At 41.7% G+C, this 16775-nt stretch overlaps 2 protein-coding genes across 2 annotated transcripts in view; one reads left to right on the top strand and one right to left on the bottom strand.

Moving 5' to 3' along the window:
• The window catches only part of PSD3 (pleckstrin and Sec7 domain containing 3), a 532096-nt gene extending 522211 nt beyond the window's left edge, over positions 1 to 9885 (bottom strand). Inside the window, exons 1-2 of the mRNA XM_080660410.1 lie at positions 9700 to 9885; positions 2120 to 2186 (exon numbers count right to left, since the gene is read on the bottom strand). The gene's annotated coding sequence lies outside the window, so the exon portion shown is untranslated. The remainder of the gene's footprint in view (positions 1 to 2119; positions 2187 to 9699) is intronic.
• SH2D4A (SH2 domain containing 4A) overlaps positions 1 to 16775 on the top strand; it is a 108871-nt gene that overhangs the window by 3310 nt on the left and 88786 nt on the right. Inside the window, exon 2 of the mRNA XM_080660431.1 lies at positions 16109 to 16254. The gene's annotated coding sequence lies outside the window, so the exon portion shown is untranslated. The remainder of the gene's footprint in view (positions 1 to 16108; positions 16255 to 16775) is intronic.

Genomic DNA, 16775 nt, shown 5'->3' with positions numbered 1-16775 from the left:
AATACTGTATGCAATTGTTACACAAAGGCAAGTTTTTGTGTATTTTAACATATCTAAACATAGAAAATGTACAGTAAAAATACATTATGAAAGATAAGAAAAGCTGCACCATATACATAGGGCATACACTATGAATAGAACTTGCAGGATTGGCAGTTGCTCTGGGTGAGTCACTGAGTGAGTGGTGAATGTATATGAAGGCCTAGGACATTGGTGTTCACTACTGTAGACTCTGTAAACACATAGGCTACACTAAATTTAGAAAACAACACTAGATTAAATCAAGCACCAGAGAAATTATGCAATCAAGAGACATAAATATGAGATGTATGAGGATGCTGCTGGCATAACAGCATACTGTTTTACAGAAAACATTTTTGTATAAGTAGAAAGAATGCACTCTAAAATAATAAGAGAAAGTATAGTAAATACATAAGTCAGTAGCATAGTTGTTTATTGTCATTAGAAAGTACGGTACATAATTGTATTGCTATACTCTTATACAACATGTGAGCAGTGAGTGGCACTAGGATGTTATGATGGCTATGATGGCACAGGCAATAGGGATTTTTCAGCTCCATTAGAATCTTATGGGACCACTATCCTATATGTGATCCATCATTAGGTGGCATTGACTATACAGCGTTCTTACATTTCACTGGCTGACCTGTATCTGTTTACAAAGAGCAGGAAGCTTTTTCTCCTCTCTCTCTTTCTCTTTCCATGCACAGCAATCCTGCATAAAATTGTAAGGGATTTTTAGGTCACAGAAGGATGAACCATCTAGAAGCCCATAGATCCCTTTAGGGTTTCTCTAACTTGGTCAGGATCCCTTTCTGAAAACTTCATTTCCTCCTTTTCAAAGACAAAAAGAGAGCATCCAGAAAAATGACTGAGGCGGCTCCTTCTCTTCCCTCATCTCTGGAAGTGAAATTCCCAGGATAAGGGTGGGGGTGGGGGTGGGGGTAGGGAGTCACATCTTAGGACTGAAAGAGTTCTTCCTGAGAAACTTATCTTTTCAGTTCATATCACAAAAGTATATCCCAGAATGGTCCTCCCCTCCCCCAACACTTGTCCCTGAAATCTTACTCCTATGCTTATATCCTGCTCATTTATCTAATTGAGATTATGCAATTAGGCTGAAATTTAGTCTACTTTTACAGTTTCTAACACTATGATACTTAATCACTGTTATTGATTAATTATAATATTTACTCTTCTTAGAAACATATAGCATAACACAAGTGGCATGCTTTCTCACAATTTTCTTATTATTTATAAACTATGCATCTGTTTAGTCATCATTTGTCTTTAAGGGAATTCTGACGTTTCCTGTGGTTAGGAACTGCTTTGCATGGCAATTGGTTGTCTGGTATTTCTGCTTAGCGAGTTTCTCTCTGACATTGAATAAACTGCAATGATTTCACATGTGGGTATTTCCCCACTTGCATGATGAGGGCAAAGTACCACATAAAGGCCAACTTAGTGGGTTCGATTACAAAAATAAAGGCAATTTCTATGGATAAGCAAAAAGTAAAAAGTTGTCTTTTCTAACTCTTTTTTTTTAGTTTAAATGTCCAGCTTTTCTTTGTAAATACATGAAATCTTATTCTAATATTGTTATTGTTCACAGGTTTCTTTTATAATATATTTGTCATCAACTCAATGCTTTAGTTGTATATTAAATAAAGGTCACAAAGCAATATTTTCTTTAAAATGGAACTATATCTCCTTAAATCAGGATAGACTTGAGTTTTCCAATAAATTCATCCCTCAGTTACATTTATGAAAATTCTATATATCCAACCAGTCAATATTTCAGAATATATTGAAAGAAAAGCATAATTCACGGGTTATCAACCTGTCTAGATCCTCAAATACCAAGCCACTGACCATTTGATTTTATGCTAGAGTAGATTTACACCGTAAAACAAGAATATTTTTCTTAACCCAACAAAATACCCTGAATCATTTCTTCTACCACATGAGAATTCTTATTTTTACATGGTTATGGTTATAGAAAGAATAGTATTTTTTAGGACCAAACATTTCTCCCTAAAATATATTCTTGTTAGAGTTTTTCTTCAGATATAAGTTCCAAAGTTAAGCAGTGACTTACCAGGCTTGCATCTGATCTGATCAAGTTCTTGGAGAGTTTCCTCTTTGCTTTGAGGTTGTGTCTGAAACTTGAAATATAAAATGCATTCGGTTAAGCTGCCTGGTATTAATGGCTGTGTTTATCCCAGAGGACTCCACAACAGAGGGAAAATCCCAATCTCTTCTTTCTGTAAAACCTTCAAATTATTTTCTGCCTCCTTCTCTTCTACACTTCAGAGAAACCACACAATCTTGAGTCGTGTAAAATGTACATGTATCAAGCAAATTAGGAACCATTCATTGCAAAATGATGTAAAAGTTTCTTCAAATAGTTGTAGCTAACCCCATGAGCTCTCTGCTTGTATTTGTCACAAAAGAGTGCGTGTGTTTTTTCTATGTGGGATGATCTAAGTGCAGCAAGGGACACCTCTACAGCTGAGAGAGAAAGGGAGAGTGATTCTACAACAAGCCGAGGGTAATCGGACCCTTTGGCTCTGATCATTAATCCAAAGCTTGCTACAGGAAGTGCACTGGTTAGCTAAAGTTAGAGAAACAGTGGCTTCTTATGGAGTCCCAGATGTCACACTTGATTACACACGGTGCCGTAGCTTGTAGTCTATTCTGACTCTCATTCAGCAAAAATACAGGATGAGAGGGCTACAATAGAAAAGCCATGCTAGGCCTAATTATTTCATTTTTATAAGTCACATTAAAAAGCTCCCATTCTGCCCTAACCGGTTTGGCTCAGTGGATAGAGCGTCAGCCTGCAGATTGAAGGGTCCCAGGTTCGATCCCGATCAAGGGCATGTACCTTAGTTGTGGGCACATCCCCAGTAGTGGGTTGTGCAGGAGGCAGCTGATCAATGTTTCTCTCTCGTCGATGTTTCTAACACTATATCCCTCTCCCTTCCTCTCTGTAAAAAAATCAATAAAAATATATATTTTTAAAAAGCTCCCATTCTGTTATTATTTTCTACCCCTTCTTCCCAGCAGCGTTTACCTTCCTCCTCCAGACATTGTAAAGATGCAAACATACTCTAATAAGGTTCAACTTTTAAAATATTAGTATCAACCTGTGAATTTTGGGTTTCCTAATGTTTGTCATTCTCCATGGGAATATCATAAGCAAACAATCTTACTGTGTTTCCTTTGACATCCTAAGATATTGAAAAATACCTTACAACTGGGGAAAATCTTCTATTTCTATACAGAGTAGTTTTGCCCACTTGGCATATACGATGTATGCAAGAATCACAAACACTGGGGGTCGTGGGGGAGAGATAGTGAGAAAGTCCTCATTTTCTTTTATGCCATTTTTACCAATGTAAGCACAGCCAAGAAAATTAGCACATGTGGGTCTATCTAATAACAAGCTGATTTTAAAGGAAACCAGACAGAGAGACTGCACCCTGACGCTATTCAGATTTGTTATTTACTGGGGTTCGGGGAACTTTGTATTTAGAGAACTCTGAACCTTTGCCAGGCAGTCCCCAGTGTTTCACCGGTGATACGGTGGAGTGACTTCCAAAACAGACAGTGATGGTAAACAGGAGCAAGGCCAATGAATTTACTCTGGGAGAAGAAAAAATATTTGAAGAGAGTTCTCTGGACTTTGAGTTGCATGTATTTGGTGGAAAACAATAACACACAGGTAAAAGTGAAATAAATTCAAAGATAAACCAAAAGGAGGGCTCCATTAGTCAGAAACTTATCTGTCTGTTAACGATAATTCCCCTGGTGTTCAATTTTAGTGATAGCACGAGGTCATGTGAAATGACATATTTAGCAGAAAACGTGGCGTCAGAGCATTTTACCACTCTATATTGCCTCAAATAAGAAACCCTGGCACAAAGCCAGGAATTATCATGGATCAATATCAAGATTCTAAGATACATTATTCTATTAGTTTTCAATTATTATTTTCTTCAAGGGCACACTGTGGTCTTATTTCCTAGAAATATTCTATTTGGTTATATATAAATTCATAAAAAAATTCTCAACACATAAATGCTTCAATAATGTCACCACATGATCAATTTTCATTATTCCCGAATGCACATTCATTGAAAACATTTTGCAGTCCTACTGGCAAGCCAAGAGGAATTGTGGCAAAGGTCTCTTTGAGGTTAGCAAACCTAATGAAATACATTGTACAGCGAAGCATTGTTTGCAATTGTGACATAACTGCATTCTTATCTACTTCCTGAGTTGCTTTTGTATTTATCTGAGCTGTAAATAGCTCCCAAAGGTCCTTCCAGAGTACCTTCCAGAGAGGCACTCTGATTTCCTTTCCGTTGAGGCATATACTGCTGCTCTGTTTGTGCAGTATTCTATCTTCTTCAGCTCTATTCCCTTTCTCCTATGGAGTGTCCTCTCTTCCTCTCTGCCAGATCTCAGAATCTATTCCACTCCCTTGTATTTTCTTAGTCAGATAGAGAAGGATGCTAGCTCTCTACCTACTATTTAGTAGTACTTTATTTTGAAACAGTTACAAGGGAGAAGAACACATTTGAAGATTTAAAAAAATATATTTTTTTTAATTGATTTTTTTACAGAGAGGAAGGGAGAGGGATAGAGAGTTAGAAACATTTATGAGAGAGAAACATCTATGAGCTGCCTCCTGCACGTTCCCTACTGGGGATGTGCCCACAACCAAGGTACATGCCCTTGACCAGAATCGAACCTGGGACCCTTCAGTCCGCAGGCTCTCTATCTACTGAGCCAAACCAGTTAGGGCTAAAGATTTTAAACAGTAGTAGTTGGTTCTATTTCTTTTTTTTCCTAAATATTTTTTCTCATTGTGAAAATAATAAAAAAATTGGAAATTCTAGAAAAACACAAAGTATAAAAGTGATAATACAAATCAGTCACATACCATTAGCCAGAGATAATCACTCGTAACATTATTTTCCACTCCCTTTTTCAATCCATATGCTTATCCTATCTAATAAAAGAGTAATATGCAAATTGACCATCACTCCGCTACACCCACAAGCCATGCCCACCAGCCGATCAGGAGCGAGTATGCAAATTAACCCAACCAAGATGGCTGCAGCCACGGAGTGAGCAGGAGGTTTGGGTTTCCCTGGCAATGGAGGAAGCCAAGCTTCCTGGCCAACCCAGGCCTCCACTCAAGGCTACAACGTTTCAATTGTAGAAGATAAATAAATCCCAGATACCAGGGCCTCCACTTGGGTTGCCGGGTGGTGTGGCTGGCCTGCAAAACACCACAGGCCCCTCGCCAGGCTGCCCCACACCCCAAGGGAACCCCTACCCTGATCTGGGACACCCTTCAGGGCAAACCAGCTGGCCCCCACCCGTGCACCAGGCCTCTATCCTCTCTAATAAAAAAATTAATATGAAAATTGACCATCATTCCAACACACAAGATGGCTGCCCCCATGTGGTCAAAGATGGCCGCCCCCATGTGGACACAAGATGGCCACAACAAGATGGCCAGCAGGGGAGGGCAGTTGGGAGGGATCAGGCCTGCAAGGCAGGGCAGTTGGGGGCGATCAAGCCTTCAGGGGAGGGCAGTTAGGGGTGACCAGGCCGGCAGAGGAGGGAAGTTGGGGGTGACCAGGCCTGCAGGGAAGGGCAGTTGGGGGTGACCCAGGCCTGCAGGGGAGGGCAGTTAGGGGTGACCAGGCCTGCAGGGAAGGGCAGTTGGGAGGGACCAGGTCGGCAGAGGAGGGAAGTTGGGTGCGACCAGGCCTGCAGGAAAGGGCAGTTGGGGGTGACCCAGGCCTGCAGGGGAGGGCAGTTAGGGGTGACCAGGCCTGCAGGGGAGGGCAGTTAGGGGCAATCAGGCTGGCAGGGGAGTGGTTAGGGGGGGATCAAGCTGGCAGGCAGAAACGGTTAGGGGCAATCAGGCAGGCAGGTAGGTGAGTAGTTGGGAGCCAACAGTCCTGGATTGTGAGAGGGATGTCTGACTGCCCATTTAGGCCCAATCCTGGTCGAGGGGTCCCATATTGGAGAGGGTACAGGCTGGGCTGAGGGACACCCCCACCCTGTGCATGAATTTTGTGCACCGGGCCTCTAGTTTTAAATATTCAGATAGCACTGTGTCCTGTTTTCTCCACCTACCTTTATATTTTGAATATTTAAGTCCCAATGTCCTTCAAATGTGATTTTAATTTCTACAAAATTTTCATAATTTATTTACTCCTTCCCCCCATGGTAGAGCATTTAGATATTTACCAATGTTTCATATTTTAAATAATGTTACTTAGACTATGTTTCTAGACATTTTAAAATTGCCTCTCTTCATTAAAACAACATGCATACATAACAAGCATCAGTCACCTGTGAGGTGAGGGTTGCCATCACATTTTCTTCACACGAGGGGCCCAGAGAGATTCTACGACTTGCCTAAGGCCACATAACTAGTTACAGTCATATGCCCCACAATGACATTTTGGTCAATGATGGCCCACACATAGGAAGGTGGTCCCATAAGATTATAATGTAGCTGAAAAACTCCTATCTCAAAGAGACGCATAGCTCTCGTAAAGTCATGTCATAACTTGTAACATCCTTAGTGCAATACTCACATGTTAGTCATGATGCTGGTGCAAACAAACCTACTGTGCTGCCAGTTGTGCAAAAGCACAGCACATATAAGTACAGAGGTAGCCTATGCCATCTAGGTTTCTGCAAATGCACTCTATGATATGTTCCCACAATGTTGAAATCACCTAATGGAAATTTTCAGAATGTATCCCCATCTTTATGCAGAGTATGACTGTATTTGAAATTTGGAATTCTTTGATTTTTTTTCTTTCTCTATCTCTCATGCTTAATCAAACACTGAGACTATCTATTTGAATTGCCTTTTTTAAAGAAAACATTTATTTCTGTTTTATACTATTGCCACCCATTCCAGGCCCTTGCTGGTAGCCACACCCTGAAGCCACCTAGATGGCCTTCCTGCCTCTGGGACCTCCTTGTTTGATTCCTTCCTGTGCACCACTATCAGATGGATTTTCCTTTATGCCACTATCCTGTTTAAAAATTTCACTACCTTCTTAGTGAAACCTAGATGAAATATAAACACTTTTGCCTGGCTCTCAAAGCCCCATTTTCCCCATTCCATCTTACCTCATGCACTCCCCTTTCTGTCTGCTTACTATCCTATTCCTGGCTTCCTGTCTTCTTTTTATAGTATTTACCCCATTCAAAATACTATTCTGTTTCACTTCATCTCTTTAAATTTTACTCAGTCCTGTAAGGCCCAATTCAAGTCTCCTTTACTCCATGAAATAGAGTGAGCTTCCCATTGCATTTGAAGTTGGCCAACTTGAGTTCAAACTGCTTTTCTGCTTTTGCTGGGGGAGTTGGGGAGAAATAGTTAACTCCTCTAGCCTATTTCTGCATATGCATTTATAAATGTCCTGTATCAACCTCCCAAGATCCCACAAAGGATTAAATGAATGTTACATAGTTTTGGTAAGCTGCTAAGTGCTAGAGAAAATATTTTCCACACTATCCCTGTCTATACCACATAATGTAGCACTGAATTACGTTCTGTCTTATCATATTCTCTCATTGTTTCATGTATGTTGGTCATTTTTCCTCAGCTTGGCTGTAACGTCTCTGAATGGAACATGGTATCTCATATTACTTCTACAATCCCCAGAACCTAACACTGCACATTGTCCTATGATTACTGGTCCAATCTAGATGAGTTCTAGCTGATAAGGTCTGGATTTGGGTCACATTGAGATTTAGAAATTAATGGAAGAGTCCCAGCCTACTGTGTGTCTTCTGGAGCAGGAATGTCTTATACTTTTGGGAGTCTGGGATCAAGGTTAGCTTACACCTTTGTGAAATCTGTGAAAATGTACCCTCAATTTGGATCTTGCCTCTCAGAGATATTCACTGTATTTTCACAGTAACACTTACTAGGTCCACTTACTGAAATCAGAGAACAGAAGCAAGATGTCCTGTAGACATCCAGGAATAATACCCAGACCTTTGGATATCTTTATCAGAAAGGTCAGGTTACCTAATCGTGATATGTCATTAAAGATAATCTGCTGATCTCTTCTTCTAAATTACTCAATCTGAAATTCTTTTCTCAGTTTTGTTTATCTAGTTACTAGAGACCTAAAGAACAACTCCCTCTTAATAGGTATACCCTTAAAAAAAGCCAGTTCTAGGGTTAAGGTTAGGGTTAGTGACAAAAAAAAATAGGGTTAAGGCTAGAGTTAGGGTTAGTGCTACATTTAGGTTTCGAGTTAGGGTTTCAATTAGGTTTGTGGTTAATGTCAGAGTTAAAGTTCAGCTTAAAATTAGGTATAGATTTGGGTGTTTAGATGTAGATTTCTAGTAGAATTAGTGTTAGTGTTAGATTTAGGTTGAGGTTAGATTTCTGGGCACAAAGGACAATTTTATAAAATATTATAAAATTTTCAAAAATATATTCTTGAAAATTCCACTTTGCATAGTAAAAGATGACAGGCCTTTCACATTTTTGCCAACTTCCCAGGGACTAGTAAAGCACTGTTGGGAAAGAACCTTCATTTTACAGCATCCAAGATTAAATACAACTATACAGTTTTCCATAGTTTATCAGAATGTCTTTTATATCTCTAATCCTGAAAAGGCGAGTAACACTTTCAATGTTGCTGTGAACATCCTAAAGTTTAATTTGTAGATTATTTTTACTTTGTGCTACTTTCTTCCTTTTCCTGATATGACCAACCCTCAGCCTAAAAGCTGACACTGTTAAAAAAAAACACCGTGATCTGGGATCCACTTACATTTTACCTGAAAATCAACACGATAGACTTTGGGAGCACTAATCTTTTGTCAAGCACCATAAACAGAAAACACAATCTGTTTTAATAGGATCTTACTTCCAAATTGTTAGATATCGCTCACATCTGTATTTCCAGCCCAGACCTCTTTCTTTTTTTTTTTTTAATTTTTTTATTGTTTAAAAAATTACATATATTAGTACATATATCTCCTTTTTTCCCCATTGACCTTCCCCCAGCCTCCCCTATCCCCTGTCACATACCCTCATCCCACCGCACCCCCGCCCCGTGTCTTGTGTTCATTGGTGTGCTTATACCAGACCTCTTTCTCAAACTACAAACTTGGATTTCCAATGAATGAATGATGTCCCCCCCGTAGCACTTGAATGTCAACAGGTCTAACAGTGAACCCACTGTCTTCAATGAAGTTCCCTTCTCTCTAATGGTAACCTAATTTACCGGGTGCTCCAAAACAAAAACCTTCACTCAGCTCATTTTTTCCCTCACCTCCCACTGTCTCATCCTATTGTAAAAGTTCTATCAAATCTCTGTACCCCACCTCTGTCTTCAATTAGGCCTTTATGATCTCTTGTCTGAAACATTGCAACAACCTCGTAAGTAACTTTCAAATAATTTTCCTACTTTCAAGTTCTTCCTTATTCAATATGTCCCCCTCCACTGTCACCAATCTGTGACATCTCTGTCGTGTCATCCACCCATCTTTCCTAAAGTCCCTTCTAGAGCCTCTTCTGTGAAAACTTTCTCACTCCTCTTTCCTCTAGAATTTTCCAGTTCCTCATTTGCATCCCACCATACCTTGTACAACTATGGCTGTACTTACCACACTTTATTACACTTGTCTCCCTGGAGTAGATGGCAAACTTCTAGATGTTGAGACTATCTCATTCATTCCCCTACCACCGGTGCAATGAACAGTGCCTGACACAAAGTGAGTGGCCACAAAATTTTGCTGAAAAACAAAAAAAGGTTATGTACAGGACTAAGTGACTTTTACAGATCCCTCTTTATATATTAGTACATCCAGTCCCAAAATAAAACTTATGCTGTGTAAGGTTTCCTTAAAAAGCACACCCTGCTTCTTAACAGGAAGTTTCAAATTAATAAACAGCTGACAGAACAAACTAAATAGCATCCAATGAATCACCAGTTGACCATTCATTGCAGCTAACTAGATACAGGGAGGGAGTAAAGATGGAGACAATCATCATTCTTCACTGATGGAATATTTTGCAAGATGCTTGAAAGCTCGGTATCAGAGCATTGCATATTTCCCTACACTGTGGTGAAATTTCAGGCACAGAAAAAGGCCATAATGAAAATGAATTTGGGAGGCTATATGAATACAGAAACTGGCTTAATATTAAATTTGTGGCCACAGAATGTCCACCACACCCTACTTTGTCCACATGTGTAACGTAGAGCTTTGCCCATGGTTTATACTCAGTTTTTCGTTGTTATTTATGAGAATGTGATGAAAATATAGGTAATATGTGGGGTTTTGGTAACCATTGTACTACAATAGAATTCAACAGTGAGTGGGGGGATCACAATTTTAAAACCAAAGAGCTCAGCTGCCCATCTGCATTATAAGCTAAAGGCCTAAAAGCCATAGCCATGGTCACAGGCTGCCTGTACCAGACACCAGCACTTAAAGCTTTTGCTCTCAGGAAAAAATGCTAAGCCCCAGCACACTGGAAAGGTTATCCTATTGAGAAATCCCAATGACAGCTTTCACCTGGAATGGTGCATGTGGTCACAGGAAGCCGAGGGGATGAGTGGAAGGGACAGTGGGATCATGGCCAGATCATACATAGAAACAGAACTCTGCCCCACAATCTGCAGCAACCAGTCCCAAACAGCCAAAATGTGATCAACAAATGCAAGCTTCCTGCCACGCACCATGCTTCCATGGAATTGGAAGGGGGCACTTTCCAGCTCAGGACCAACCATAGAGAGCCCAATAGACTCTCCAAATCCATCACACAGGATGCTCACTTCCAGTTCCCAGGTCAACAGCCTCCAGGGGGGGCCTACCTGGCACCTTCTTCCCTGTTTCCCAATGCGCTTTCCCATTCGCTGCCTGGCTTGGAGTCTCTGTCCAACACAAGAGATGTTGGCTGACCCCTGTGCCATAGCAAGTTCTCAATAAATAGCCTCTGCTTCTTCTCATTTGGGTGGTCTTCGTGGATTTTCACGCTGGGTGTCTTAGAAACATTCTGAGAGCCTGCTGCATGGGATGGAAGGAGGATTCTGCATTGCAGGGATGGGGCTGGGGAGGTGGGATCTGGAATTGGAAGGGGGCACTTTCTAGTTCCATGGGAATAGCTGGGGGTGCAGGTAAAAGGCACAAGGTGATTCCTTTGGCCGTGGTCTGGAGCCACTGTAGAAAAGGGGAAGGAGATGACATGGGCCCAGGAGTGGGCCAGTGGTGACCCAAGCAGGGAGAGGGGTGCACTGCAGGCGGTGGCGGCGGTGGTGGTGATGGTGTGGAAGACAACTGCCTGCGCAGGAAGGAGGCTTCACAGGGAGTGTGGGACCCTAGCTGCAGGTGCGTGCTGTTCCCATGGCAAGACACCACCATCCAAGCCCACCACCATCCTGGAGCTGGAATGCCGGCTTGTCATCATAGAGGTGGCCATGCATCTGCCAGTGGATGACAGCTTCAACAACTGGAGCAAGAGGAGTGGCTCTGTGGCCAGGAGAAGCTCTTCCACAGTCTCCAGTTAAGGAGATCCCCACGGTGGACCTCATGATAGGCAACATGGTGAGATCCCCTTGGGCAGTGGTCGGCAAACTGCGGCTCGCGAGCCACATGCGGCTCTTTGGCCCCTTGAGTGTGGCTCTTCCACGAAATACCACGGCCTGGGCGAGACTATTTTGAAGAAGTGGCATTAGAAGAAGTTTAAGTTTAAAAAATTTGGCTCTCAAAAGAAATTTCAATCGTTGTACTGTTGATATTTGGCTCTGTTGACTAATGAATTTGCCGACCACTGCCCTAGGGCCATCTGCTCCAGTGTAGGAGCTGTGGATCCTCTGGCGCCACCTGAAAATGGATGACAGCGCCCTCACCGGGCAGTCAGATGGTGAAGAAGGCGCTGACCAGTGCCCCCATTTGTCTTTCTGGGTCCTAGGTGACCGATGACTACATTGGCCTTAACTGGCAAGTGGGCCTCATTGTGTCTTTGTTGACTTCTGAAACTGAGAGCAAGGACTGTGTAAAGAAAACAGATTCTCATAGGACCAGAGAGGACAAAACAGCCTGAACATAAAAGCAAAATGTGACTCAGACATTGCTAAAGCCAAAGACTAGTGGATTCTATAAGACACAGTTATCCTAACGAAGGCAAGGGCGGTTTGCGAATGGCTACCCTCACTTGCGTTATTGATGACAAACTCTTTATACTCATGTATCCACTAACTCCATCAGTCATTGGTTCAGGGATGATCCCAATAGGCATTAATTCTTCCCACATTTAGACCTAACCTCATGCAGATCAACTATGCTCCAGCACCCAGAGAAAGCCCTCGGGCTTGCTGTTTGAAGCAACAGAAAATCCAGATAGTGAATGCCATCAAATGGCTGGTTAACCAGCTTGAGGGATGAAACTGCATGCTGGGTGCACTGTGGTACAAGCATATGGAACAAGTCACTGGTGTATCAGGCTTTTAGCGGCAGTGGCAGCTACATCAGCCTTGATGAGAGGGACTCCATGCTCTTGATCGCAGGCATAGCCTTCATCTCTGCAATGCTCTCTGTAATGACAGCTATTCCTTTTATGGGCCACATTCACTAGTATGTATTTAGTCATACCAACCTTTAAAATGTTTTTGTGTTTGTAGTTATTTTCCCTTTTCATTATGTATAATACATATTTGCTGCTTCTCACTTTTTCCCTTCACATACCTTTCTTACTCATCTTTTTTCACAAACCAGCTGCTGGTTCTGTTCCTCTCTACTGCAAGTTTTCTTCTCCTATCTCATTAATTTCTGTCCTTACTTTGGTTGCCTTTTCTGGTGTTTATTTGTGTTTGTTCCATTGCTCTTTTTCCAAACTCTTCAGTTGAACAGTTAGCTTGTGATTTTTAACTTTTTCTAGGTCCTGTTAAACATTTAAGATTATAATTTTACCAAAAGTACTTTTTCAGCTTTTCCACACATTTTAACATGTAGTGTTTTTGTTATCCTTTAATTATAAGCATTTGTTAATTTTCTTTATTTCCTCTTAAACCCAGACTAACAGTAAATTTCCAAACATAATTCTTAAGTTATAACTTTGCTATTAATTTCTAATTTTACTGAATAAACTACAATTTCTACTTCAACAAGTCCCAAGTTGCAAGTTCTCAGGGACACTTCCTACCCTGATCCTCAGCAGTCACAGCAGCATTTCCTCATTCTCTTCCTGTGTGGGCTCAGCCCTCCCAGCCTGGCTCACACCTCTGAAGGCTGTGGGGCAAACACTTCATGTCCTGTATCCCCAGGGCCACGTGGCATCAAGCAAAGCCACCCTGGATGTCAGCACCCCTTTCATTCTTAGCACCTGAGCACTTCCCTTCCTCCTCCTCCTCTTCCTTCTCCTCCTCCTCCTCCTCCTCCTCCTCCTCCTCCTCCTCCTCCTCCTCCTCCTCCTTCTGATTTTAAAATATTTTTATTGATTTCAGAGAGGGAGAGAGAGAGAGAAACACCAATGATAAAAGAGAATCATTGATCGGCTACCTCCTACACGCCCCACAGTGGGGATCGACCCTGCAACCCGGGTATGTGCCCTGACCAGGAATTGAACCGTGACCTTCTAGTCCATAGGTCAATGCTCAACCACTGAGCCATGCCGGCCAGGCTCCCTTTCCTTCCTGCAAGCTCAGTCCTGTTTTGAAAGGGTCATTTACAATACAGTATTGTAGAGTTTGAAGTAGGAGGATTTTGGGGTGGTCTAGGCTTCTGTGTTGCTTATAACTGGAACAAATTCAGACAATACAGTTGGGTATAAAATGAAAGTCCATGTTGGTAATCTCAGCCTCTAGAGCTAACCGCTGTGAAGTGTAGTCTCTTTCTCACCAGACGTCTCTCTAAGCTTATACAGTCCTGTGTTTGGGAGAATGGTGAACCTAGATTCCCAGGCTCAGCTCTGTCACAAACTACTTGCTTGTGTGACTATGAGAGAAATCATTAACATCTGTAGACCTGGCTTTCTCCTTTGGGAATTGAAGGGACCAAGGAGACACTGAGATGTAGCTTACTAATGAGATTAGTAAGCTCATTTTTTTCTCTGACTTCTTTGTTAATCTGTCCTTTTTTGGTTTCTGCATTTTTTTTTCCCCACGGAAGTAGATTGTTGTTAGTAATGTATAACTTTTCTGTAATTAAAATAAAAAAATAAGAGGATTCATACTACGTTTAAGGTCCTTTAAGCATTAAAAGAAATCCCTATATGCTTATCTATATAAACAGACCTGATAACATAAAAATTATGTTTGGAAATTTACTGTTAGCCTGGGTTTAAGACAGGTAGTTCCCAAACCTCCTATGCATTTGGGAGCTTTTGTGAAAAATTCTGTCCCTTGGTTTAGAAAAAAAGATCCCTGAAGAATTCCAATGCGTAGCCAGTGGCATGCAGGGCAAAGCTCTGGCGCTGGGAAAGCGGCCTCGCCAGCAGCACCGGGGACTGCACAAGGGCACTGCTTACATCACTAAAACTGTTTGGCAGGGGGACTGTGAAGTCCCTGTGCTGACCTTGGACAAGATCTTTCCTCTCCCTGGGCCTCAGCTGCTGCTTCTATGAAATAAAGGTTTGGATTTTCTTCAACATGGACATTCTACTTGTTCATAATCCAGCTGCACTTCTCCCTTGTACCAAAACCTGTCCTTCATAGTAGGACATCCCTCTGTCCAGAGCTGGTCCTCTGTACAATCCTGAGTGACCCTTGTCTCCCAAATGCTGTGCCCTGAGCCACTCTGAACCCTTCTTCTGGCCTGAGAGGAAAAGATCTGGTTATCACACTTATTCCAACGGGTGGTCTGTCCTTCCTAGGGATATTTATACTTCCAAAGAGGTCCTTAGGCATGGGCAATGTAAAGTTAAATACTTGCTCAGCTAACATATAGGATACTGAAAGATTGAGGGTGTTGCTTCTCTTTATTTCAGATGTACCCCTTAAATGACCACCCATATTCCCTGTAGATAATGAAAATCCTACTTGTCTATTAATCTTGCATCATTAATTAGTTCACTCTACTTTGAATGAGTCACAGTCCTTGCACTCAGTATGTTTAAGGTAGGCTATGCTAGGCTATGATGTTCTGCAGGTTATGTGTATTAAGTACATTTTCACTTAGAATGAGTTCATCTGCATGTAACCCAATCAAAAGTCGAGGAGCATCTGTATTACTCTCCTCCTGCTGTGAGCAGATTTTATTATTCCTTTGAGGAGTCTCTGAGTCCCAAACCATTAAATAATTAGTGGCCTGGATGAGCACTGTTTTAAGACTCATTTGCTATTTCTTAGCCTAGAAAATGAAAAGACTCAATTTCCCAATACTGACCAGCCTTAAGGAAATGGCCAAGTTAATCCTGTGAATGTCAGCACTATAATTGACTACGGAGGAAGGCAAGGATCTCAACACTGATGTCTCTCCTTTCAGCATGGTCCCACTGCTTTTTTTTTTTCGAGGGGGTGGGTGGGAGGAGGTCTGGGCACCGGATCATAACTAAAGCCTGGACTCTGAATTTAAGAAACTAGTCCATCTCTGCACATTGGCCCATTTTACTGATGAGCAAACTGATTCAGAAAAATGAAAGCTCACTAGATGTGACCTTTTCTTCCCAGTATACAACAGTAACTGTAAGGTCAAGCCTAATACAATGGCCTTTGAAGTGTTATGCTAGATGCTAGGAGTATGCATTAAAATCATCTATGGAACTTAAGAAAACACAGGTGCCCAGACCCCATCCAGACTGATAAATCAGAGCATTGAGGGGTGCAATCAAGGAACGTATATTTTGTTTCAAACTCTAAGGGTGATTCTGACGAGTACCTTTGATTAAGAACCATTGCACTATCACACGCTTTATTTATACTTAAGTTTCTGGCTTACTTAGTTTACTTGTTTGTTTCCCCCTTTAAGTCGGTCCAGTTTCTGTTAACACAGCATACCTGAAGCCAACATGTTGGTGCTTCACAGGGATTGTTTTCAAAGCTTACTTTGGCCAACTGACCCTTTCTTTCTGCAGGACTGCACAGCTGCAAAGGTTGTTGCACTGATGTCCCACTCGGCCTCTATTGATGGCCTCGTCTGTAAAAAGATCACATGACCGTGCTGTTGGATTTCAGGATGACATCCTGGGCATGCCACTCTGTCCTCAAACAAACCCAGCAAGTAAGGTTTCTTTTCGGACTTTACAGGATATGCACCTGGTCCCCAAGCCAGCCCCGTCCAGAACCTCTGTAAGCCTACAGCGCCGCCTGCTGGGAGAACTTTTTATTTCATGCAATTTTAGTAAATGGAATGCAGTTAACCCGAAAAAAATAATACATATATACACAAAAGCGGTCATCCAATTCCATTCGGATAGGCAAACAGAAGGCCAGTCTCTAAAGGGAAATTCCACCAAAAGGAGAGAAGGATGAGAGGGGTGGAGAGAGGGCGGTAGGAAGGAAGGAACGTGTATTACTGCACTTCAGTTGGGCAGTCACTATGTTAGCTATCCTACTCATGCTATCTCAGAAGCTAGTGCACAGCCAGACAACTTTATGAGATGCCTAGGAGTAGCAGAACCAATATTATACAGAAATTATACACCCATTAAACAAAAACAGGAAAAGCAAGATATGAAAACCCATGGACCTGCTCCACAATCAACAAATACTACATTTTATACCAATAAGAGGTACTAAGCC

The sequence above is a fragment of the Plecotus auritus genome, assembly GCF_963455305.1.
Source record: "Plecotus auritus genome assembly, chromosome: 3".
Taxonomy (NCBI): Eukaryota; Metazoa; Chordata; class Mammalia; order Chiroptera; family Vespertilionidae; genus Plecotus; species Plecotus auritus.
The sequence above is the reverse complement of the archived record's forward strand: the minus strand, read 5'-3'. Positions and strand labels throughout refer to the sequence as shown.